The sequence below is a fragment of the Meleagris gallopavo genome, chromosome 3 (genome assembly GCF_000146605.3).
Source record: "Meleagris gallopavo isolate NT-WF06-2002-E0010 breed Aviagen turkey brand Nicholas breeding stock chromosome 3, Turkey_5.1, whole genome shotgun sequence".
NCBI lineage: Eukaryota > Metazoa > Chordata > Aves > Galliformes > Phasianidae > Meleagris > Meleagris gallopavo.
In genome coordinates, this window is record NC_015013.2 from 7,905,684 (window position 1) to 7,931,295 (window position 25,612).

At 44.1% G+C, this 25,612-nt stretch overlaps 1 protein-coding gene across 7 annotated transcripts in view; it reads right to left on the reverse strand.

Moving 5' to 3' along the window:
• The window catches only part of ATXN1 (ataxin 1), a 201,406-nt gene that overhangs the window by 146,554 nt on the left and 29,240 nt on the right, over nt 1–25,612 (reverse strand). For 4 of the 7 annotated variants that reach the window (XM_010708325.2, XM_010708326.2, XM_010708328.2 and 1 more), the window contains one exon: nt 922–1,051. The gene's annotated coding sequence lies outside the window, so the exon portion shown is untranslated. Of the gene's footprint in view, nt 1–921; nt 1,052–24,313; nt 24,411–25,612 lie in introns of all 7 variants that reach the window. The other 3 variants (XM_010708331.2, XM_010708330.2, XM_019613728.1) reach the window with 1 other exon arrangement.

A 25,612-nucleotide genomic window follows, 5' to 3' on the forward strand; every position in this document is an offset into this window, starting at 1 on the left:
TTTTAAGGTAGAGGCTGCTTTCTCAGTTTTCATTTAGGCAGCATTTCATTGGCTGGTTTTACAACTGTAACATTTCCTCTGAACTAGACAAAATAAAAAGACTCAGAGGTCATTCTTTTCTAATGAGAGAAATGAAAACAAAAAGAGAAAGACTACAGGGAAAAGGTGGGCTCTTCATTGGAGTTCATAATTAATTATCTTTATTAAAAATATTTAATAACTCAAGACAACACAATTCAGCTTCAGTCAGGGAACTCCTAGTTCTGCTGCTAGTCGAACATCCGAGTGCAAATTGCAACACTGGTTATGAAAGGGACATTATTTTCTTTATACTTTTAACTCTACTTGTTCAAAGACACACTGAGGAAGCAATTAAGGGAGACATATTTATTAAAGCTGGACGAGTACTAATAGGTTCCGTCAAGAAGTCTGGAAAGCAGCAACGAGGTGCTTAAACATAAAAATGAGAACTATGTGTTTAATACAAAAGTATCACTTAAGAATGCTGTAAGCTCCAATTACTCATGACGTTATCAGCAATAGTAACATAACTGTATATGCATTTTTCTGGCAGTGCATTGCATTTTCTTCAATAGCTTTCTTCTGCAGAGTTCCCATGTTACACAGATTCCAAACTTGGAAATACTTAGGTGCATGCCTAACTTTCAGGTAGAATAGCCTCGTTGATTTAAACAAGGTTCAACCCTTACAAATGTTAGAATGATTGCCTGTTTGCAGGATCGGACCTCACGGGGCCCATTTTCAAAAAGACAAGTGCATTATATATTTTTGCAGTTGTTCTTCTTTCCCTCTCTCCGCTATTTTTATTGCCACGGGCACAAATATGACACTCAGAGGCAAGAAGGATTAATTTAATCACAAACCAACCGTAACTTACGAGAAGACCCTCCAGTGACTCACCTCAAACCATCTGAGTGTTTCGAGATGTTATTGCGCAAGTCTCCTTTCTTCTCTCCCCTCTCTCACATGAGATGCTGCAGCGGTTTTTTTCTGATGCTTTGCATTAAAACTCTTTCCTGGGCTCCAGGATCTTAAACAAAAACAAACCAAGAAACACTCAGAATGAACATGTCATTTCAAACGATTGGTGGGTGGCTCTGGGGAAATCCCTGACCTTTCTCCAATGTATATTTCATTACCTTCAGTGAGTGTGTTAACTCCCCACAGCAGAAGCGCTCTTCTGTGGGCTGCGCTTACAACAAAACAAACCAGCAACTATTTTAGACCACTGAAAAACATGCCATTTTTTAAATCTCTACAGTAGTACGCTACAAATGTTTAAAGAAGGATCTGGTGTACAACCAGGCTCCGCAAAATAATGAAGGAGAAAAGGGACGAAAGCCCAGAGATGCAAATCAAGAAGAAAAAAAAAAAAAATATATATATATATATATATATATATATAACCATTATGTAAGCATCAAACTGTTAGAGAGGAGAGCAATTATTGGCTTTATTATCATTGCAGTGCTACTACTGATGTTATTACTAGCAGTAACATGCATAGCGCCCGAATCAGAGACGTTTTTGGAACAGTCAGGGGACACAGCGACGTGCCGGGGAACCTGCACACTGCCTGCACTACAGAACCCAGCCCTAGCAGAGGAGAGGAAGGAAGGGAGGAGGAGGAGCAACAAAGCACTGAGTAAGAGAAACTGGCAGGTCTCTACCACAATCAATTCTGACGTTCTCCACCATCGCCAAAAAAGGTCTGAATGGGTCTGACCGCGACCTACGCGCTGCTGCGCAACGCAGAGAGCTTCCTCGTCCCCTCCCGCACCCCCACTCCTCTCCTCACTCCTACCTGCGGTGCCACAGCCAGCAGCTGAGAGCCAGCAGCCCAGGCTCTGTCAGCAGGAAAACCCCTCGGCTGCGAGCAGCCGGCGCTGCCAGCCCACACAGAGCTCACTTTCCCTTGGACGGCACGCTCCTGCATTTGCACGGCCCCGCTGGAGCGCAGGCATCCCGGTTATTCCCTCCGCACCATTTTTAGCACCAACAACTCTATTCCTCTGCATTCATTCTTGCGCTGCTGAAAGCCTGAACGGCGAGCCATTCCCGTGGCTACACCTGTGACTGACCCCACCGAAACCAACAAACTTTCACAACGTGACAAAGAGAGTTTGACCTTGCGTGCAGTTGAGCCAAACTGCTTCGGGTTTTCTTCCCTCAGCTATGACAGACAGACAGCTCTAAACAATTTTTTCCATTGCTTTTAATTAAGAAATGGAGACGTTATCCACAGCCTTCTGTGGCTATACATACTTCAGAAAACACAACTTTCCCTAAAGTGGTCAGAAACTTAGAAATAAAGCTTTCCACATCGCCCTTTACCTCCCCCCCTCCCTTAGAGAAAACCCCAAACTCAGCCCAAAGACCAACATACAAACCAGGGGCTTCCCTACACCTGCCCAGGGGCTGCACCTGTTTCACCACTCCCGCAAGTTGCTTACAGCATGAACAAATCCCCAAATGCTCCATTTAAATCATCCTGCTCCTCTGTGCTCCTCCGTGCTTAGGCTGCTCCTGCTTCCCTTGGGGAGTCCGTTCTCACGCCCAGCAGCCAAGCCTGCAGATTTGCAGGGAGGGGACAGAGCCCTCCAAAGCTGTGACACAGATCCAGAGAAGGCTGCGAGTTCAAAGTGAAATGAGGACAACCTGTCCATGACTCATACCACCCAGAAACGATTCTTAATTTAAGAAAAACTGTTAAAAGAATTCTTTCACGGAATGCCCCCCCTCTGAACCAACGAGCTCCTGCCTCTCTCCATCTTTCCCCAGCTCAAATACAAGGTAGCTGGGGACTCTATTTTAAGACTGAAAACAGTGTAAAATCCTCCTGCCCTCATGTCTCTGTTAAAGAGACAGACTGTTTTTGAGGGACAGACTCCCAGCTATCCTCCAGACTTTTCACATGACCTAGGGGCAAATGATATGTGACACTTCCTGAAGGGCTGGAATAGCTGTAAATGACACCTGAGCTTCTACGGTGCCTTTTAGGTATGAGAGTTTGGCTCCTAATCATAGAATCATAGAATCACCAAGGTTGGAAAAGATACACATGGACGCTTAACCCTGATTTTCCTGTGCCTCAGTTTCCTCCATCTCTACAACAAAGATAACAGCATCTCAGAGGGCTATAAGAAACACAACACCCACGCTGAATTAGTGGTGATGTGGTAATGTGGGCAAAGCTGCAGATACCTCTTAGCTCACGTGAAACTGAAACTTCACATCTCCCAGAAACAGCCTGGTAAGCCAAACCGAGGTGCCGGACGTGGCTCTGTCCCTATCTGAATCTGTTCTGCGGGCAGCCCTTCCACCCATACAACTCCCTCCTCCTGGGTGCTCCCAGCAGGCGTGGGGCAGGCTGAATGGTTTCACTGTAGTCACACAGCAGCTTTACAGCTGCTCAGAAAAGGCCTATTGTAGCCCTGTATTTTACTATCTCGAGTAGCATACATTCATTTGCCGTACAGCTCCTGTTACCCATCTGATCTTTACAGAAAAAGAAGCAACAGATCAGGGTTTGCCAAATGAAAAGCGGTTTTACTGCAAGAGAGGGATTTTTTTTTTGGTTATGGTATTAAAAACAGTGGTGAAATCTTAATGCATAACGATTCAGTCACACAACTGACAGTCAGATGTGACGGACTTTGCAAAAACCTACACGAGTAGATTTGACAGCATAATTCTAAGTGCCTTGATTTTTCTGCACCATGCCCAGGCTTCAGTTAGGGAGGAAGGACAGTTCTGTTCAGGGTGCGTTCCTCCAGCATCCAACTACTCCACTCTCCCCCTTCTGGAGAAATGGATGCAGCTTCAAACAACTCTGCAACTAATGAGGTGATGCAGAGTTCCTCCAGCCCCCCAGCACAGCCAAAGGCAGACTTATTGTGAAGCATAAATTCTCATCCTTCTCCCATACACACTGTGTTGACCCTGCCAGCTGAAAGGAGGTTGAATTTAGTCCGGGTTCCAACACAACAACATCTCATCAAGCCTACAGCATGCCATACTCCTAATCCCCAGAAATTAAACGATCAATCAGCTCACATCTCCCCCTAATGTATTACTTTCTTAAAAGTTCTGATATCAGACAAAAATCACAGGGTCTTTTTCTTTGCCTTCAGAACTGTAGGAATGCAACAAGTGCTATGCTGCTCTGCTGTTGCAAGGAGGAAATATTTTGCTTTTTAATGCAAGCTGAGACAGATAATTCCCCTTGCTTTGTCAGCCAGGGACTTTAAGAAAACCTCCCAAGAGCTGCAGGCTGATGAAATGCCACCAGTGGGACCTTTCTCCCCCTGCAGCAATTGTGTCTCTCTCAAAGCGCTGCATGAGTTGCATGGACTGAACTGATTATCCATTCCAGTCAACTGGTACATTAATTATTTTAGCATGGCTTGACTATGATCAAAACTGATGAAAAACCATGGCAGTGGAAACAAAGAATCAAGTAAAGAAAGGAAATAAACCTCAGAACAAACTATAGAGGAAGACTCAGCTTATGTTTTCTGTGGATGGGGAGAAGATGGCTCTCCTGTTCACATTTTGGGATTTGGGGCAGGCTAAATCTCGTATGATGGCTAACTACAAAGGATGGGGAAATGGCAGCACCAGGCTCTCTGTGTACCACTCATTCCACCAGCAGGAATTCTTGTCCCCAAACACTGCAGAAAAGGGTCTGCTGCCCTTCCTTGCCTCTGACAAGGAGTCAGCATGAAAACCATTAACTCCCCACTTAGCAGCTGAGAGTGATTTTATTACCTGATTTTTGGAGCAAGGGCTACCAGCCGTCACTTACTGTGCCTGTGCCTCAATGCATCCTGTTTATCACTTACAAGTGATGCAGAGACATGCTCTCGCCCTAACCCTGAAGGTCATTAGGTCCTTCCAAGTTGTCATCACCCCAGCGTCCCCAGGCACAGACTGCAGGCCCTGCTGGGCTCCCTTGTAAATACCTCGTTACCCCAGGATCTGAGCACAGCACCGATGTCTCAAGGGAGATGCACTGTGCCAGGCATCTGAGGCTCATCCTGCTGCACGTGGACTTGATGTACAGCCACCTACATTCATCTGCATGCAAACCTCCTGTGCTCCTCTCTGTTGAAAGCCAAGAGTGCCAGCACACAAACACCTATATGCCATGTGTTCACATCCTCACAGTCTGTCAGGTAACATCTTTTGTAAAACTTGTGCTCTGCCCCTGAAAAGCAGTAAGTTAGTAACTCTGCTAAATGTCATGTATGGCCTTGAAAGAGGTGTTAAGAAAATCAAGTGTGACATGATGATTTGCAGTGTTCAGAATACATTCCGAGCTCCTCAAATTCAAGGGCTCTTAGAAAAAAAGAAGAAATTTTATGCTTTTTGGGACAGATGAGCCTGGAATTTTTCCTTTTATCTTCTGCCTTACTTGCTCAGGCTCACCCACCTTCTAGCTATACAACACTGGATTCTGAGATGCATTAATTTGATGATACATACAGAGATTGCATAATCTATATTCCTTATATGTTTAAGTATCTCCAGCACCACGGAGAAACAGGACACTTCAGGAGAAACCTCTGGCGACCTTTGTTGCAGAAAAGGTCTGACCACAAGCTTTTTTTAGAACAAAAATATAACTGAGCCACAACCAGCTCAGCACTATTGCAGTTAACAAACAGTGGTCTTACCATTTGAGATCAGCAAGACCATGGGAGCAGCCTGGCCAGGAAATAAAACCTTCCACACAGAAAACAAATGTTGTCCTCTGTCTGGGCCAAGAGAGTTGGTTGGCTACAAAACCAGGTTGGCCACTGCAGCCAAATCTACCCTTTTAATGAAGAAGAGACAGGACACTGAAACAGATGAAGCTTTTGTATAAGCCTACTTGTCCAGATGTAATTTCTTTTCTTCTTCTTAAAGCATCGTGCTATTTCTCTGTCATCTCTACTTCTACTTCCTTTTCCTCAGCACAAATCATAACACAAGCACTTTGACAAATAATGGGTTTGGTAGTAGGCTCTCTGGGCTGCCAACTGTCAAATTCAGAAAGCAGGACTGTCACATCTGCCAGACTGGCTCTCACACCTACTGTCTAAAGTAACATCATACATTTTTCAAAGTCATGCTAGCAATAATGACATTACGTCTCACCATACCATATGTTCCTTCCCTGCCTCAGGACACACACCAAAAGGAGTCTACACATCTTTTATTACAATGGCTGATAACCTCAGTTCACTGCAATATCTGAGCACCCTCTTTTGTTTAAGGATGTGAGTGCTGTCCCCAGCAGCACATGCTAATGTTAGCAAGTCATGCACAAATGCGAGATGGGTCACGATTTGTTTAGCATCTAACAATCACTTGGCATTTTTTAAGCTCCTAAAAGAAGATATGACCCCTCTTTTGGTAGAAGATTTCTTCTTTCTAACTTCTCAAAACAGCCTTCCTTCTCTGAGGCTTGCTCGTATCAACCTTCCCCTTTCAGTACTAAATGCAAAGAAAAGGGAAGAACATCAACTAAGAAAAATGATGAAATGTGTTTTATTAACTGGTACGGCCACGAGATCATACAGCTGAAATACACCTTTCTTTCCATCTCTTTATTTCATAGTGTTCCTGTGGGACACATCTCCATTTCTGCTTTTGTTCTGATCAGGGCTATGGCTTTTGAAGTAAGTCTCCCTCCTGCCTGGGCTTTTGCTTGTGTTATGGGGTGATCCTGCAGCTGAACTGAATCCCTCCCAAGAGGAACTAAACTAGAAGCACCAAGCTGTCCTGGAGCACAACTAATGGGCATGCACTCCATGGGACCTTACTGCTCAGAAGGAAAAGAAACCCTGAAACGTGCCTGATGTAGTCCTCAGGATCCCAGCAACAAGTCTGGCACCACAAAGATCCTCCCCAGCTGGTTTACACGACTTACTGATGCTGTCATAATCATAAAAACAAAGTATTCTACTATCATTCATCTTATTGTCACCATAAAAAATAAGAACATAATATTATATTTTAATTTAATATTACAACAGCCTAATGGTGACAGCAATCTTGATGCAAACAATGGAGAGAGAAGGGAAGAGAGAACAAAGTAGTTTCTGTTGCAACAACTAACAATTTCTGTAGCTGTAAAATTAATTCTATTACTCCTTAAAATATTTCTCTGACCTTCTTGCCTAAACAGTAAGAATGGTTATAGAAAGGAAAATACAAGCCAAACTGAATTTAAAAAAAAAGAAAACACAAAACACAACCTTTCTCCCACTAAATTCTGTGAAAAATAGAAAATTTTAGGTAGTAGTTGCAAAAACAGCCAGTAGAAAATTTCAGGCAGTAACGGCTTTCTAAGATGACTGTGTTGACATCTCAGCTTAAGGCAAATACCCTCCGACATTTTTCTCAGGATGGGTCGTCTGTACTTTTTCCTACATCACTAAGAATCTTGAGATTTTCAAAATCTTTCAGTGTCTCATAATTAATTTTAGTAGTAAGATGCTCAATCCACTTTTCTGCAGCACACGGAAGGCTAAGAATCCTGTGACATGATGCCTAAGCCTCTCAGTCACCTCTTCCAACTATTAGGAACTACCTGCTGAGCTCACAGAGGCTTGCAGGCCACTTGGAGGCTCGCAGAAGCCACCCATCTACACAATCTACAACATTGTGTAACCAAGAAGGGACACAGCATCTTTTCCTCACAGTCCATTTTTCCCCTTGCAAGCAATAAGAGCACAGAAAACAAATGTTTCACTGGAAGCTATTAAAAAGTACCTGGTGATGGAAATTGCCTTGCGCTCCCAGTGCAGGAAACAAACTAACGCTGGTTGCCCCATCTGCTCAACTTTTGTTAAACATTTCCGGACTTGATAACAAATTTGAGACCAGGAATGACCCCGAGCGTTCTTTTGAGGACCTGGCCGAGGACAAGTGAAACCCCTTCCTTGTACCCCAATATTTCTTGAGAGCTTCCCCTCCCCCTCTCGCGCCTCACACTGGCTCTCCACACGAGACAGCTCTGAGCTCACTGCAAGCAGGAAGCCAAAACGAGGAGGAAGTCTGTGTAAAATCCACAATCTCACTTCACAACTACTGTCCGTTTTCATGAATGAAAAGGGCAAAGTCAGCAGGGGAAGCTGGGCCCAGTCACCACAGCTAACATGCTGTTTGTCCCCCTTCTTAAAAGCAGTCAATTTGTGTGTGTTTTCTTCAAAGATAACTGTTTCTATGAGCAAGACCCATAGTTTCTAGTGAGCTTGAGTTTTAAGAGAATAGCTTTGCATTTAACCTCTCATCGTGCAATTACTAGAGCCACCTGATAAGGTTTTGGAACTTTAATAACCAACCTCAGTGTTTAAATCTCATTCATTAGGGACTTTGCGTGTGGAACAAGAGTGAGAGGCTGCAACACGAGCTCTCCCACCCAGCCCTTGCCATGTCACTTTGTCTGTCTCCCTCTGGTTCCATTTGCTACCTGTAGGACATGGGAAATGAAAGAGAGAGCTGTTGGCTAAGAATAGAGGAAAGTTAGAAACCTTAAAATACTACATTTATTAAGCAAGTACAGGAAACACAAAAGGAGCCAGGACCCTTAAAAGACCAGCTAGTCCTGTAAGTGGTGGAGGTCAGGACAGCTGGTTTATGGGGCTTTGCCTCTGGCACAGTAAGAGGCATGCTCTGAGCAAAGCTGGCCCAGCCCTGGGAGCCCCACAGCTGCTCACACCCCAGTGCCCTCTCCCATCTGCAACAGCATGGATAAGCCTTTCCTTCAGAAAGGTCACCAGCCTGTCGCCGCCCTACATCCGACTGCCTGTTTCATAAAACTGCTAGGAATTCAAGGTCTTTGTGATCTCAACCTTTCTGTTAAATTTAGCTGAAACTGGCCAGCGGATTCCAAAGCTATTACAGGGAGACTAAGAGAAAGATAGCAAGCTCAGGAAAGGAAACAAGCTAAAATATCAGTCCTGGCCCTTGAAAAATGATGTTGGACTGGCAAGAAAGGTAAACAACTAGATCTGATGTGAAAATTCGGAGCTGCAGTGCTAATTCTGCAAGATTAATTAGTACCAAATCCAAGCAGAGCCGTGCCCAGGGAGATTTATTTTACTTACGCTGCGGTGAAACACAGCTTTACTTTTACTCACCATGAATTGCATTCTGCTTATGAATAATATTAGTTATGTTTTCTGGGGAATTAAAATGTAATCTTGCCTCTGTTCCATTTAACACATTTGATTTACTACTGTAACTTGTTTGTGATACTACTCAATTGCAACTAGAGAAACTGGGACAACATTTTGTTCCTATGCAAGACAGGAAAAATGTATCTGAGATTTAGGTACAGATAATAGAGTCAGATCTGCTTCAGATGACACAGGACAAGTGGGTGTCAGGGGTTTTTAGAGGAAGGTGAGGAAGAGAAAGGGTTTTTCCCCCTGGAGGATCGAAACAAGGTACTTTTTCTTTAATGTGATTCATGATATAAGATAGATAACGACAATGTCAGTTACAAAGCTCAGTTTGTGGAAAATTCAGAATGCTGCATATTGCTATGCACTTAGCAAGCACAGTTTGTAAACAGAGAAAAATAACTATTTTCCAACCCATTTTGAATATTGTACCTCTACACGCACATACACATAGTGATATGGGCCGAAGTACAGTCTGCTCTCTTCAGGACTTACTCAAACTGAGGATAAAACTGCTTCCAACCTGCAAAGTTCTGTCATCCCAAAGCCAGCACTCGCTCAACACAGTTTCATTTTTCGGCACCAACCAGCACACATTTTAATAGTATACTCTCCTCTCTATGTTCCTCGATCTCACACGTAGTGTTTCATTTTGTTGCCCACCACCAGTGACTGCAGCACCACATACCCCTCCCGTAGCCAACTGCACAAAATGAAAGTAACCCAGCAGCCAGCCTCTGCAGAATCACCGAGGTTTGCAAGGAAACCAATTGCACAGCCTTCCTTCAAAGGGACAGAAAAGACAGCATCCAGCTTTCAGCAACTGGAATACCACTAGATAAAGCGAACAACCAGCACACAATCACTTTAAAAGTAACACAGCAGTTTCTAGAAAGTTACAAACCCCCTCCTCTAGAGCTAGTCTCTGGACTCGTGTATGATGCTAAAATGCACATGCTTCAACCAGCAGGTATATATACATTTAAAAGTAAAATATACTTCAGATTAACCAACATACAGCTTTAAACACAAACTAAGAGATTGAAATATTAGCCAGGACTATTAAATGCTTTTAGGCTTATGCTAATCCAGTATGATATAGAACATACAATTTCAGCTTAGAATCCCTTCAGAAGCAGGAATCACCCTTCTTGTGCATGTAAGGGAACATCATTCAGCACACAAACGTGCAGAGACATCCGAGCTCTGTAAAAAGATTTCATCCACCCATGAACTTACTGCTTTCCTGGGCGTTTTTTGCAATTGTTAATGGGATATTATCATGAAAAACAAACTGATTTTCAATAAAATCTCTCGCTGTGAGAGCGATCTGTTCCCCTTACTCCCACACGGCCAAATCCCCATGAGCACAAGTATAGCCACATTTGTATCACAGAAAAACGCTAAATGGAAACCAAAAATCCTTCACTGCCATTTGAGCATTTTTTTCAGAAGTGCTTTCCTCAAAGCCTCCTCAAGTTCCTATTTGCTATTTAAAATCTTCGCCTTTGAAAAATAATGGCAGCTGATCTGCATGCAAAAAAATGGGGTATTTTGGTATTTTGATTTTTTCAAACATTGAGGATTACTGGCATCTGCGAACAAATGGCCGTGGACTCCCTCCACTTTCTATCCCATCAACATCACAAGCCACCCGCTGGAAGTGGTAAAAGACTTGTAATTTGGGGGTTTTCCTGCATCATAAAGTTTTGCTGGAAACTCTCCAGAATAAGCCAACGAGGCTCTTTCAAACCCCAAACGTACCCATTTATGTGCTTAACGTTCAGGACTCCAAGAAGTGAGCTGGGCTGCTCCGATTTGTAAGCTAAACATCGGCACAGCCAGCAGTGTAACCCAAGCCGGGTAGCAGTACCACAGCTATCTGCCCGGGGAGCTGAGCCGTCCTCCCTGCTTCTCCAGCTGTCCTTCCCTCTGTACTGCAGGGAGCGAGGCGAACAACAAACGGGCCTGCTACTGTTGGTGCTAATCGCCTGTTAGTCACATCAGTCTGAAAGGCAAACTGACACGTCTATTCATTTTGACTGTTCCTAGTATTTATAACATCGTTTCTCTAGGACTGCGAAGTAGCTGCCAATTATTACTAGAATTTGGCACGCAGAAGCTCGTGTATATGAAAAAACATGATCAAACAATATGCAGCTCATTAAAGGAAGTTTGTAACTCCGTTTCCTGCTCTAATACCTTGTTTTTATCTCTTGGAAGTATTTACCACACCACCTGATTAGGCTGAGCTGCTTATGTATTTTGAAAATACAAATTATGCCATCAGTCGTCTGCTGCATGACAGCAAACTTGCAATTACACAACTTCGGGAGCTCCTGCAGCACACCGAGCACAACCCAGCCCCAAGTGCCAGAACGTAACAGCCAGGTTACCCAACTGGTACCCACCCACAAAGAAAACTGGGGCGTAAAACAGTTGAACCTTGTGCCCAGGGTGAACGGAGCTCTGTCTCTCTGGGTTACCTCTGCAGGCACACAAAGACGGCAGCTCTTGCAGAGCGGCTGGCAAATCTAACAGTGCTACCTTAAGGCTGATCTTCCACAGTCGGGCACAATGTCAATAAGGTATGGAGTCCTAATCCTATCTTAATACCTCCTCCCATTCTTTTTCTTTCCTCTCCTCCCGCTTGCCTTTCACGGCACTCCTCACAGAGACTAATGCAGACAATTCAGCCCTTCTCATCTGCACAGAAACACACGCCCAGGATCGCTCCTGGCCTCCAGGGGCAGGATCCAGAGGGACTGTGACAGCTCACCACAATTAATACACCACCAGCAGGAGACACAGCCAGCTGAAGGACCTCGAGAAACCCACCCTTAATGCGTACATTCATCCTCATTTCTACCAGTCAACTTAAAATCCCCTCCCTGCACAACACTGACAGCATCAGTCAGAAAAAAAACGCAGGTGTAAGTGTAAAACTGCAGGGCTTAGGAAGGCTTTCCAGTCTCGTATGAAATAATTTCCTCAATGGTTAACAGCCGGCTTTCTCTCTGCTGATGTGACACGCTATCTCAATTCACACGCTACCGGATTCCCAAGGCTGCAACCCATTCAGAAAGCCGGAGCAAACGCCACGGCCAATTTCAGATCTAAAGGAGGCTTTAAAGCAGCAGCTTACACCTGCGGGAAGCCCAGTGCCAGCCTCCGTCAGAGGGGAGAGCACCACCTGGGCGAGCCTTCCTGCCCTCAGGAGCCCCCGCCGCCCGGTGCCAGCAGCACAGCAGAGGCAGCCGCAGAGCCCTGCTCGTCTGCTTCTCCTCGTGATGTGGGAGGGAGCGGCGATTGGTCCCGCGCAGATCTGCATGGCACCAGTGATCTATTTATACAGCTCCAGCGGGATGAAACTCTGCCTAGAAACTGCAGCCGTCTCTCCAGCTCTCGCGCTGATGAGGGCTGGATGTCTCTCGTTCTGATTCTCGTGGTATTCCCTGCTAAATGACAATTATTTTAATTTTGTGTGGGGGAGAGCTGCCGGCGTGTTTTGCACGCCTTTCTGTGCACCAGCTTCAGGATGCTTGCACCCAAAGGATTACCAACGTCGTCGCTGGGTTTTAGATCCCACATCTGTGATTTACAACACGACCACCAAAATTAGGCAGAGGATAACACTCTCCATTAGGCTCAGTTAGTCAGTAGGCACTAAGAGTTTCTTTTTCTCTTTTTTTTCTTCTTAAACATATGAAATAATAAAACCAAAAAAATTATTTTAGAGGCATTCTATATCCAACTGTCATTTGTGAGACCTTCTTGTATTATTAGTCAGAGCTTCTGGTGACAATATAACCCACAAGACTGAAACTTGAGTGGTTTATGCATGTCATCAGAGCCTGAGATAAAAATGCTGCCATTGAAGGTGGGAGTATTTAATTTTTTATAATACTTTTGTACCAGTATAAAGCATTCATTTAATTTACATCGGTGACTTCGTTTCTTAAAGTATTTATATCTGTTTGATCTTTTACAAATATCTAGTTCTTTTCTTCAGATCCAGCTCAGCACTTCAAAGACATTTTGCTATGACTTTTTAATTAAATTCCTACAAGTCCTTGGGGTTTGAGGCTTTTTTCATTCTTTCTTCCAAGCCAGGTCACAGCAGTTGCAAACGCGTTATTGCAGCCCCCGTTCCCAAATCTCAAACGCTAACGTGAATCTGAAGAGGCAAGGATCAGTTCTGCTACATGGTCACAGCCGCTCAGTGTAGTTGCTGCTACGAGGTCTCCACACCAACTCATGTCCATAGGCTCTAAGAAGCAAGGTGACAAATCCCCCATTCCAGCAGGAAGGCTGAACCCCACCAAAAATTGGCCACGAAGGAACACGGTGACTCCATGTCAGCACAGGCACACTTGTGGATGCCACAACTGGTCACGTGGCACTGTGTACCAGAACCTCATCACTGACTTCACTACGACTAGAAAATTTCACAAAAATCAAAGCATATCAGAGCATAAAACAAAAACAAAGCGTCTGCTGGAATGAAAACTAGATGGATCAGTTAATTTCAGTGCAATTCTCTAACAGTTCACACCGCTCCCGTGCTGCTTCCCCATGCCCAATTTTGGGAAACACAGGGTTAAGAAATAGATCTTATGAACAAGCAAAGAAGTAGAAATTAAAGAACTGATTCATCAAACCAATTAAGCACATGATTAATTTCCGTTGTCTTCAGTGGAGCTTGACTACGGTTAGAGCGCTCTGTTGAATCGGGGTCCTCAAAACACAGTGCTCCTCACCCTGTTTGACCTGATCAGGGCTTTAGGTGAAATGAAACACTTAAAAGGAACTAAAGGTAGGGAAATGCTCAGGTTTAGCAAGTTAGAGCCTTGTAGGAATTCTCTGGTTAGGAAAAGCCCCATAGTGGCTGTGTAAATTTTCATCACCTCTAGCAGTTTTTGAATAATGCAGTGGCCTTTTTGGCAGCTTCACGAAGCTGTAATCTGCACAAGAAGTTCTACAGTGTCTCAGCACTTCCTGGGGACTTTTAGCAGTAGGATAGTCTTGCAACACAAGCAGAGATTAATCATTTTCTAATGCATAGTAATAAATAATGTATCCCCCATAGTACATAAATTAAAGCCGTAATTCCATCCTGGTTCCGTGATGACACCAGAAGCCCAAGATGGAATTTCAGCTTCGTTATGACCAGTCAGGATACACATTATTCCTTAAATTATGTTCTGAGAGTTGATAATGAACTGAAAAGTTCTGAAGGCATTACCAAAAAGAAAGAACATGTAATTACAAGAAGAAAGCAAAATTATTAAGTCAGATATTGTTTGCAGAACTTGCGAAAGTAAGCACTAAATCTCATCCCTGAAACACCCACTCAGCAGACTTTTGGTGAGGCAAGCACACATCACTACTACTACCAACAAAACCCAAAAGTTCTGCTAGTACCAGAGAGCAATGCCCCCACCACAGCAAACAGTATGAGACTACACATGAAAGTACACTGTAATGTACGAACTGTACACGGCGCTGTAACGTACACTTACAACCCTGAAACGATCCACTCCCGGAACCATACACGGTATTTTACTTACAAGTCAAACAAGTATTGTACACGTACACAACAAGCCTCAAATACCAAGAGAAACTCACGATAAGCTTCAAGTCCACGCTCCTCTTTGGCAAGATATCCACTGAAAAAAGTAAAAAGCTCACGATGGGACGTTTTGGTGCTTCTGATGACTGTAGAGAAAACACTGTGTGAGCTCTAAAAACGTTTCATGAAGAACATGATCCTAAATCTTTTTTCTGCAGACGATTTCAAGAAACCTTATGAAGACTCTGAAGACATCTTGCAGCCCTAGTAACAAGCACGTTAACAGAAGCAGTTTAGAAGCATGAAGAGAGAGAGCCAAAACAATCATCTAGAGTTATGTGCTGTATTCATCCTGGACTTCTGACACCAATTCCCATGATTTTTAGCAAATCCTGCAAGATTTCAAGTAGGCCCAGAGTCAGCTTTCTTTCTAAAGCAAGAAGAAAATAACCTTCTGACCATCTTATACAAACAGAGCACACAACTTCACAGCATCTCCCATCGCGTGGAGTGGGTCCAAGTTCTGAACTTTTTTTTGGTTTTATTCACAAATTTGATTTTTTATCTACCCCTCATCTTTCTTGATAATGTGAGAATGTAAGCAGCACTCACGCTCTCTTGCTCTCCCCTTACATTTTCAGCTTAGAGAATTATAAGGAAAAGTAAAGAAAGGGAAGCCTAAAGATTATGATAAAAAGTCATAGAGAATGGAAGTTGACATTCAAAAAAGCTGAAAAAGTTCAAGCCTCGAGTAAGAGTTTTTGAATATCTGAGGCTTCCCCGCAAGCCACGTATTACTTGTTCCTTGCCTCCCTCTTTCTCTTCCTCTTTCCACTTCCTTCTTTTGATGTTACATAAAGCTTTCAAACCTAAACACCTGGTCTTACATTCCTGCATTCATAGTAGAGCACCTTAACAGGAATGGCCTAATACCCATTTCTTCTCTTTAACTCGCTTAGATAACCAGCAAAATTTTACATTTGGATGTAAATATTTGCCTCGGCAATTAAGGGGACACATTTCCCAAGAATTCATTTTCTCACCTTTTGCCTTTCATGACTGTTCATACAAATAAAAAAACATTGAAAATCACGAGAAAACATAATGAGTACAAAGAGAGCAAGACAATCAATGCCTAGAGCTCCTTGCCTTCATGGTATCTATACAAGAGGCATATCATCACCTCTAAATAGCAACCTGAAACCTACTCAAGAGACTTACATAAGATGTGACTCAAGAACTAAAGCAATGAGTGTCAAAACATTCAAAGACACAGTACCCTCTGCTCCTAGTACTAAAGGAATAACTGCTGGCAATATACAAAGGAGAACATTGCAACAGAGAAAAATTGCAGTAAAAACTTCTTAAGAGATTCAAAACCACCCAAACCAGTGAAGCCACACACTTTGTAACAGAAGTACAATACAATACTAGAAAAACTTCAACCAGATGTGGTCTGAAAGGTTTCTTATGTCTCGGCACACTGATAAAAGCTCGCATCCTCCATCTGCCTTTTTCTGGGGGCAGGGAAAGGAACGATCTTCTCTGAGACCTTTTAGCTAGCAGGTTATATTGCTTGTGATATATGGTTCAGAGGAATGGCAACATAACACAGAGACTAAAAGGTGACCCTGCAAATAAATGTCAGCTGCAAAATCGAATACCTTTCCAGGTCGGAGCCGAACAAACATTGCAATATTGACAATATAAGCAAAATGCTGAAGAAGAAAAAATCTACAATGAAAAGAAAAAAAAACTAGAAGTAAGAGGCAACGTGAGAGCGCACTGCAAGCTTAACATTTGTACAATTCTGACTGATTCAGGTTCTTCCTATGCTCACCACCACACCATCTGTGCTTAAATAAAAATGGAAGGGTTCTCGATCACGTTTTCATTCTTTGTGCTAATACCACTTTCACTTTCGTATTTTTTAACGACTACACAAGTTGTTGATTCAGAAATTCATCTGAAATACTGCTTACATAACACATACAGGATTGATTCACAATTTTTGTCCAGCAAATTTCTGAGGAATACCATCATTGCACTGGTTATAAAAACGTACAGCAGAACTGTTGCTCACAATGCTTTTCTTTTAACCTGGGAATTATGTTAAGCGACTTGCAATCTGAAAAGACATCACATACAGCTGAGTTTGAGCACTACCCTTTTAATTGATTTGCACAAGCCAGCATTCTTACTAGCAGTAGTGAAGATTCCAGTGCTTGCAACTCAAGGAGAAGAGTAGGACTTTAGAACCATGTAATTACAAGGAGGAGGAAAAAGTATTATTAAAGGGTTCCCATTGCTGACACAGCACAATCCTGGAGAAATTCCAGCACTTGTTACAACAAGCTGTATAGGACTGTATAGGAGGACTTCCCCCACTGATACCACATCCAGAGATGTTGACAAAGCACTACAGAAAATTCAAATTTCCCTCCCAGATGAAGGAAGGGGACAACAGAAAAGAGTTTCTGTTCATAAGATTTTTAAATTATCTAACATTACTAACTTCAAATTACCCGTTGCCAATGAGTTTTTAGGTTGCTCACATAGAGGCGTTAAGAATCCAAAGCAGAAGCTGTTCCTACCATCAGATTATGGCTGATTTGTTCTTGACAAAATATAGGACAAATGAACATACAGCTAATGCATACTGTGTTAATTATGTGATGGGAGTTCAAATGAATCGTGATGGATAGGGACAGAAACAGTATTATATACAGTTTACACTTATATTCCGTTAAGATGGCAGCTATAGCATGGGAGGACTGTGCTGTGAGGCTGAAATGATCTTAGTGACACTGTTAGATTAAATACCAGAATGGGGGGAAGTTCAGAAAGCCAATTTCAACTCTGTTCTGTAACTTCAATATAGCTCCCATTCCCTATTTCTGATACCAGCTCGAGAAACGATGTCACTATTTACACTGTAAGCACACACCGGCCTTACAACCTGCGAGCACACAGCGCTGAGGATGCTGTAGGGAGGGCTGATACTTAAAGACAGCACACTGCCAAAACACAGCTTTAGTTTTGGAGGATGAGGTCCAACCAGCCCTAGGCAGCTCACCGGGTGCAGATCCTGTGGCTGAACACAGCAACTCCCATGGGAGACTGCTCTGGTTGGAGACATGCCATAGCCAATCCAAAACAGCTTGCATTGACCAAGATAAGAGAACACACGCTAAACACATATACAAGTTTATGTATATACATATATAAGCCCCTTCAACAAAAACACACGTTTACAATATGCAGTTCTACTTTCTGATGTTAAGGTTTCATCGCCTCCTCCTCGCACTCCCTGCAAAAAAAATCTCCACTCACTTTCCTCAATCATTAATCATATCAGACTAATAAACATTCTGGCAATGACACTGTTTAAACAGCCTTCTCTCCACCCAAAATCCACTGGTAAATATTTTCGCATACAAGACGACCATCCCACAGCCCTGCCTTTGAACGCTAATCTAACAGCTCTGCAAGCCAGCACAGTGAAGAGCTGCTCTTTGGGAGGGGGAGTGCAGGAATGAAATGAGAGAGGGGCCTTTAAGATGAAATAAAAATAGACTCCCTTGATCCTACCATGACATGGCCCAGACACTCTCCCTGTGGGGGAAGAAAATGTTTCTTACTGCAGTGATAGTTTTTATAACATTTTCATCATTTTTCGTTGGTTTTGGGTTTTTTTTGTTGTTGTTGTTGTTTTTTTTCCCCTGTGCAACTCTGCTTCCTGAAAAATGCTTTATATAAAAGACGAGACACTTGGCAACCCAGCTCTGCTGCTTTGTGAAATTATTTTGGCAATGGCCTTATGTGCCGACTGCATTAAGCACATTGTTTATTTATTTATTTGTTTAGGGAGAAGTCAAAGGGAGCAAGCCATAGAAGTAATGTGTGGCATGAAAACCAGAGATGAGATGGGCAGGGAAGGGCTGGATCCTCTGCTTTAGGAAAACCTCAGCATCCGAGATGAGATGATTCCAACCTCAAAGTGTTGCGCTGCTCTGGGGCACATGCAGTGATTCCTGGATCCCAAGGCATTTAGCAAACATCAATTAATTAATTAATTAAGCTCAATTCCACAACAAAGCCTAGTATCATTACACATCTATTTTGCATATGGGTAAAACGAGCTGCACAGTAAACCTAAGCCGCGCCGATCTCGCACCATGCCCCAAGGCAGGAGGCACGCTGTCTGGCTCTGCCAACCTCCCTCCCTCCCACCTCGAGTGAAACCAGAAAAAGCAGAAGTCTCCCCATGGCACCCTCTCCCAAGGGCACATGAGCCCTGGGGGAGGGACCTCCACTGATAAAATCAATCTCCCCCACACCACACAGCATGGCTGGGACGTACCTCAGCACCTTGTTGGCAACGAGTCACAGTCTGGTCCTATAGATGACCCAGGGCCGTGTTCTTGCAGAGGCAGCAGCACAACCTCCAAAGACTTTAAGATTCAAACAAGAGACCCCAATTTCCTACTCATACCACCATGCGTTCAGCAAGATGGCCGTATGCTTGAGGACTGGGGCATGGAATGTATTCAAGCTTACAAGAAAACAAGATGCTTTTCAGAAACAATGGACTATTTTGCTTACAACCATGATTAGCCCCTTTTATTTACACCAGGGACCAACAAAGCTTGGCAAGACACCCAAGGGGACACCCAGCAACAGCAATTCACAGAACTGCCAAACTTTCAAGCTGAACAGGAAGGAGAGATGTGAAAGGAAGAGGACACAGTCTACCTACCCAGACACAGAAGCAAACAGCCAACTCCAGCACTGCAGAAGAGTGAAGTTCTGCACTTACTACTTTCCCAGTATTTCCAGATTGCAAGCAGCAAAAGGCCCGGGCCACCCCAGCCACTGCTCAGCAGGCACACCATCACGTAAGTGCTGAAGCGGTGTCTGGTTCCTTACAGAGGATGCTACCACATCTAACTAACACAGCCTGCTGCAGAAAGGTACAGAAGGGCCTTTTCCCCCATCTCAGAAGGGTGAGGCTGGCAAGAACAGCCTGGTCTTGGAAAAATTTTAAGCAGTTTGGTCTAAAAGAATGCTACAGCATTCTCATCATTTGTTTGGGCCACTGATAAAAAAAAGTTTGATTTTGTTCCTAGATAATTGACACAGCAATCTAAATCTGTCTAGACTCTTGCTAGAAGAATAGGAGTAAAAATTTCTGTCACCTCCCCCTGACTTGCTTGTTCTAGGACATTTTCCTGGGATTTCCTACCTTCATTTCTAGGCCAGTTTCAATGTGATAAAGGTAGTTATCTCAACAGCAATGCACAAGCCCAATTCTACAAGATTTATTCAAGGCAAAGTGGCTGCCAGTTGTAACGTAAGTTGAATGTGACTAAGGGCTCAGGACAGTGAAAAGCAGAACTCAACACGCGAGCAAACCACATAGCAAGCTTTGCCAATCACCTGCCCTCATCCTCCTCAGTGGAGCCCACATGCAGCTCCTCTGAAAAGGATGTAGGGATCTCAGTACTGGAAAGGGTCAAAGGTACAAAACTTCCACAAAGAAGGCCCTGGCAAAATTCCTCTCACTTCAAGGAAAGAAATGCCAAGACTCCACAACTAAAACCATAAAACAGCACTTCAAGTGGGGGGTTCAACGCCATTACACCAACTTACAGGTTGTCCACAGCGGATGCACACCATGGGCTAGGAACCAATGCTGGAAGTGCAAGTCAAGAACAAGCAAGGGAAACCTCAGCACGAGTTGTCTGAAACCATGGTCTAATTAGCCTAACACAGGCAAATCTGAAGTCAAGAGGCTTTGATTCTGTGTATATACTAGGTATTAAGAGACACATTTTTGTCTCTTAAAGACACACATTTTGTCTCAAGGCAAAATTTCACACCAAAACATTAATAAATACATTTTTTCTTTAAATTTAGACCTCTTTTAAAAAATAATTATTCTCTACCAAACACATCAGCAAAAGCAACTAAGGGGAACTGAGGTATTTTAGCTTGGGTTTGGCCATCTCAAAAGCCTCAAGTGCACAGCACTGACAGGATATAAAAGCCGAAATACCACTGTTTAAAATTCAGTTGCAGGTAGCTTACTTGCAGGGGAGAATGAGCTTGTGACAGAGAGACAAGGTTTGAGGGCAAAGGGTAGGACAGGACTGCACAGATGAGAGGGACAAGACTGACTTGTTTTTGGCTTGACTTGTCAGTGAAAAAATAAGCGTGAGTCATAGTAAAGGTAACTCAAAGTGTGATGTGACTGCAGGGGAGAGCTGAGCAGACCACACTGCATGAGTCAGCAGCACAGATAAAAAGGGTGATAAGAAGCAGCAGATGGGACGTGTCTTTACTAAAACAGCCCTGCAGGACACAAGCCTCCTTTGCTCTAATAAAACATCCGTGCCAAGCTGCCGCGCGCTGGCGCATACACTTGAGATCCCATGAATCAAAGCAGCCTGCACGCTGAGGTTAGGAAAGCAGCTGGTAGACAGGTGCAGACAGATCCACGTGCAAAAAGGCACAGAAAAGCAAAGCAACACACACACACACACACACACACACGAGTGCCCTGGGACAGCCCCAGCCTGGCTCAGACAGCAGGGTGGGGAGGAAGGGAAGGAGGGAAGGAAGCTGTCAGCGAGATCGTGGCATTCAGGCTGGCCGGTGGCCAGCTCTTCTGCTGCTGCCGCTCTCACTGCCTTCCAGTGCTTTATGCTTCACTGGCCAGCAGGCAGCCACAGCAGCATGGCTCGTCTACGTCTTGAGAAGCTCCCGGGCTTAAAGCTCCATCTCTGTATAGGATTGTGAACCCTGCAAAGCATTTAACCCCAAGAGACCAGGCATTGCGTCCTTGGGTAGAAAAAGCCATGTGATCATAGCTGACCTCAAATCAGGTGCAAAAATGCAACTTGCCACCCTGACCACAGCTTGCAGTAGCGGTTCCTCGCTTTGAACCCTGTCAGAAAAGACGAGCCTTCTGTCAGCAGCTCACATGAAGACAGAGTCAGCAGGAGCTCCCGGCACCTTTCATCTTGCTTCTTGGCTGAGGTAAATTTATACCCTGCCTGCAAGGAGTAAGATGGAAAGTAAAATACTCTATTTTTAGGCACAGGATCCTGCTTCACCAGGTTCATGTAATTTCTAAGAAACAAACCTTGGCAAAAGGTACATAGTTGAGGGTGATGAGAGACGACTTGTTTCATATCCTTTTAGTGCAGCTCATAGCATGACTAGCATGAATCTAAGCAAATCTGCTTCAGTCACATATATGTGGCAGCTGCTTCTATCTGGGAGAGCTCATACATTCTGGCAAAACAGATTATCAGTATTTCATTTTTTCCAGCCTGTCGTGACAAAATCAGCACGCTGTGCCCAAGTATTTCAATGGAGTCAGAAGGTGTGTCTACTCCCTCCCACCTCAAAACATCCCTATTTATAGGTGTCAGGAGTTGGCAGGTACATCGAGGAGGAGCAGCTGCCGAGCCTCACACACTCTGCACAGCAACAGCTCTGTTGTAACAGATTAACAGGCAGAGAGAGAGAGAGAGAGAGAGGAAAGCACTGCACTTTCCTTCTTTACACGTCCCTGCTTTCAGACACAGCCTCACAGTGGCAATGCCAGTCACACTACGTTCAAAGCCAAGCCGGACAAGAGCTGATGCCTGCCCAACCCAGCCATGGCAGTGTCTGGCTCTGCATTGCAGCCACGTGCTTTTGTAGGCTGAGCGCGCCCACGTGGAGGAGGAGGCCAAGGAATTGCTCTTCTAAGGACAGGGCAAGTATCAGCAAAGGGGGAGGGCGGTCAGCGTGTAAGAGAAACGGCGAAGTTAGTTTTCATTTCCTGTCGGTTTTAGTCTTGTCAAGAGGCTTTGCTAGCTGCTACTTCCATTTTCTGAGGACTCGCTCCCTGTGCCCAATGGCAGCAGGCCCCTGCTCAGCGCAGCCCTGATGCCCTGTTGTTGCTGTGAACCAGGCTGCAGCCCAAATCCCTGCACTGTCCCACCTCACACCTGGACAAACGAGCACGCCTCAGAGCTTCCACTGCTTAGAAGAGAGAAACGCACTGAGTGTCTGAAAGCAGATGTGTGACTTTTCTTCCACAGTCTCAGCTCTTCCTGTTAGCCCTTGAGGGCTTTGGCCATCCAAAAACAACTCTGCGCTCATTTAGCCACTGGTTTTTGCACTCAGTGGGGTCTTTGATTTTCTTGGAACTCCTGATGCACTTCTGTGCTCTCTGCAGACGATCCCTGAAACACACTGCACCATTTGCACGTGGGCACAGAGTGCCTGCTAACCTGATGGGAATTACTGACAAATTGCCATCACAGCTCGGGCGCAGGCTCAGCAAGGTCCAGATAAGTGCTGCACCTATGTAACTCCTCAGAACAAATTAATGACAATTACTGATAGCTCCGCAAAAAGGGTTCATATGTCATTCGGCCACAGTGCATTGGTAATATAAGCATTTATGTGCATTGGCTTTTAAAAGCAGCCATCAAATCACTAAGCCATCCAACCCAAGATGCGAGAGACAGCCTGGCAGGGTGACACCCCGCAGCAAAGGTGGCTGAGGACAGACAGGAGTCGAGCTAGGAGAGCAGAAGGCAAAAGTACAAGTGATAGAGCACAGGGTTCGTGTTGCTTAAACAGCACAGTGTGTGCCAGGAGCAGTAATTCCTACCCTGGGTGAACTGTGATCAGGAGCAACACCGGAGCAGAGGAAGTCATGGCTAAAAGAGATGGAAAAGGAAAAATCACCCAATCCTCAGCCTGAGCGCTTCTCTGAAGATTTATCTCACCCTTAATTCCTTCCCCAGTTTCCAAGAACTGCCAGTTCACGCACACAGTGGACAACACTGAGCCCGCCTTGTATCTTTGCATTCAGCTGATGTTTGCAAAGCTCTCTGAGAAGAAAAGCACCAGAGTCCAGCAGAGATCAGTGTTATCTCACATGACCCATACGTGTCTGTGAACTTGCTGCCCTCCACGCGACCCACAGCCATCTCTGCAGTCCTGAAGAGACAGGGGCGTAAAGAAGTAAGCAGCATTCTGCTGCCTTTTTCCAGGAGAGTTTATGTAGCTGCAGCACATCAGAAGACAAAATATCTAAGATCTCTAAGCAGCGCTCAGTCTCATTTGCTGGTTCACGACTAGATGAACTTGAAATACAAAGTCACTTTCACGAGATCCAAGAACACAACTGGGAACTGGAAATGAACCACTTCCTTAGATTAAGAAAGGGGGGCTCAAAGGTTACCCCCAAAGACCCACATTTCAGCAGGTTCGTGCTTCAAAGTGTATCTATCGCACACCAAAGCTCCCCTCCTCTCCAGGCTGGTTGCCCAGGAGCAGGCCAAGGTCTGAGCACAGAGCAGGAGGAGCTTCATGCCCTCCTGGGAGGAATGGGTGCTAGCTCACGTACATTACACTAATCCCTATACAGATGCACAAGCATGTGGACGTGGTAGGTAGGGTTTGTTTTATAAAAAACACATTTATAAATGTAAAAACTAACAGACACATTTTATTATCAGATTACGACAGTCCATACCACATTCAGATGCTGTATCTATTGAAACGCAGTTTCTCTTGACAGCAACATTCAGGAAGTGAGGTGCTTGCTGCTGAAGTCTCGAAGAAAAGTAGACCTGGAACCGACAGAAGCTATTGACTATACTTGTTAAACCAGGCACAACCAACATCTTACATCGGCTTTCAGCAGCTGCAGCCGTTCTTCTTCAAGGCCATAGCGAGAATCTTCTTTACTCTGGTGTGTTCAACAGGCCAAGCTTAACACTTAGCTCAAGTAAGAGAAAGATGTAAAAGGAAATAGGAGCAAAAATAACTTCTTAACAAAAGCAGTGAGGAAGAGATCAGGATCAATGATTCAGAGAACTCTTTCAGATCATCGTTACCAAAAAAAAAGTTTGACTTAACGACTACACTTAATTGCAGTGAGTCAATTTTAGTGTGAAACAAGTTTGTTTGTTTTTTTCTTTTCCTCCTATTTCCCAGATCCTAATTTAAGGAAACATTTGGTTATGTGCCAGATGTTTCATAATCTCCTTTTTGTGAATTTTTGCTGAAAGTCTGTTTTCACTTATGTATGTACACTGTATGTAGCTTGATGTAAGTCATATACAAAAATACAATCTATTAAACAGCAAACTCCATTGCTGATTATAAAAAGTAGCTGAAAATTCAGAAGCTCTCCCAGAAATACATGTTGGGCTTTATTAATGGTGAAACGTGCAGAAATTGTTGTCTGAGATGAAAAAAGACATGAAATTACCAGAAGTACTGAAAGCATTATTTTCCTTAAATACAATGCCTAAAAAGAGTAAATGCAAATCATGATTTAGAGGCTGACTGTTTTAGTAAAGGTTTCTTGCTCTCCAATTTTAGTCACGATTGAAATCAGCAACTTTAATCCCCCTGAATAACCCTTCCCAGCAGGAGCAGTGCTGATTCATTTCTCATGAGATGGGACACTAAAGATCATGAAGAAGAATGTTAGTTCACTGATGCATGGCAGATACACTGGCACAGAGACAAACGCATGGTGGTATTTCAAATTTTAAAAAGGCGAGAGGCTGAAATACATGCACATACGTGCACGTGTGAATGCACGCCCTCATCCTGTTATCACACTAGATCAGAACACAGATCTGAGCAGCAGCAGACCAGAAGAAGAAAGATTCTGCACAGCTCTCGAGCGCTTGGGGCAGTTCTTCCAGATACAGAAACACGAGGACTGCCACAGCAGTGGGTTTCTCAGCGTACGCACAGCACCATGTGGCCGGAGCTGCACGACTGTGGACATCAGCGTGGCGATGTCTGACCACTCCGA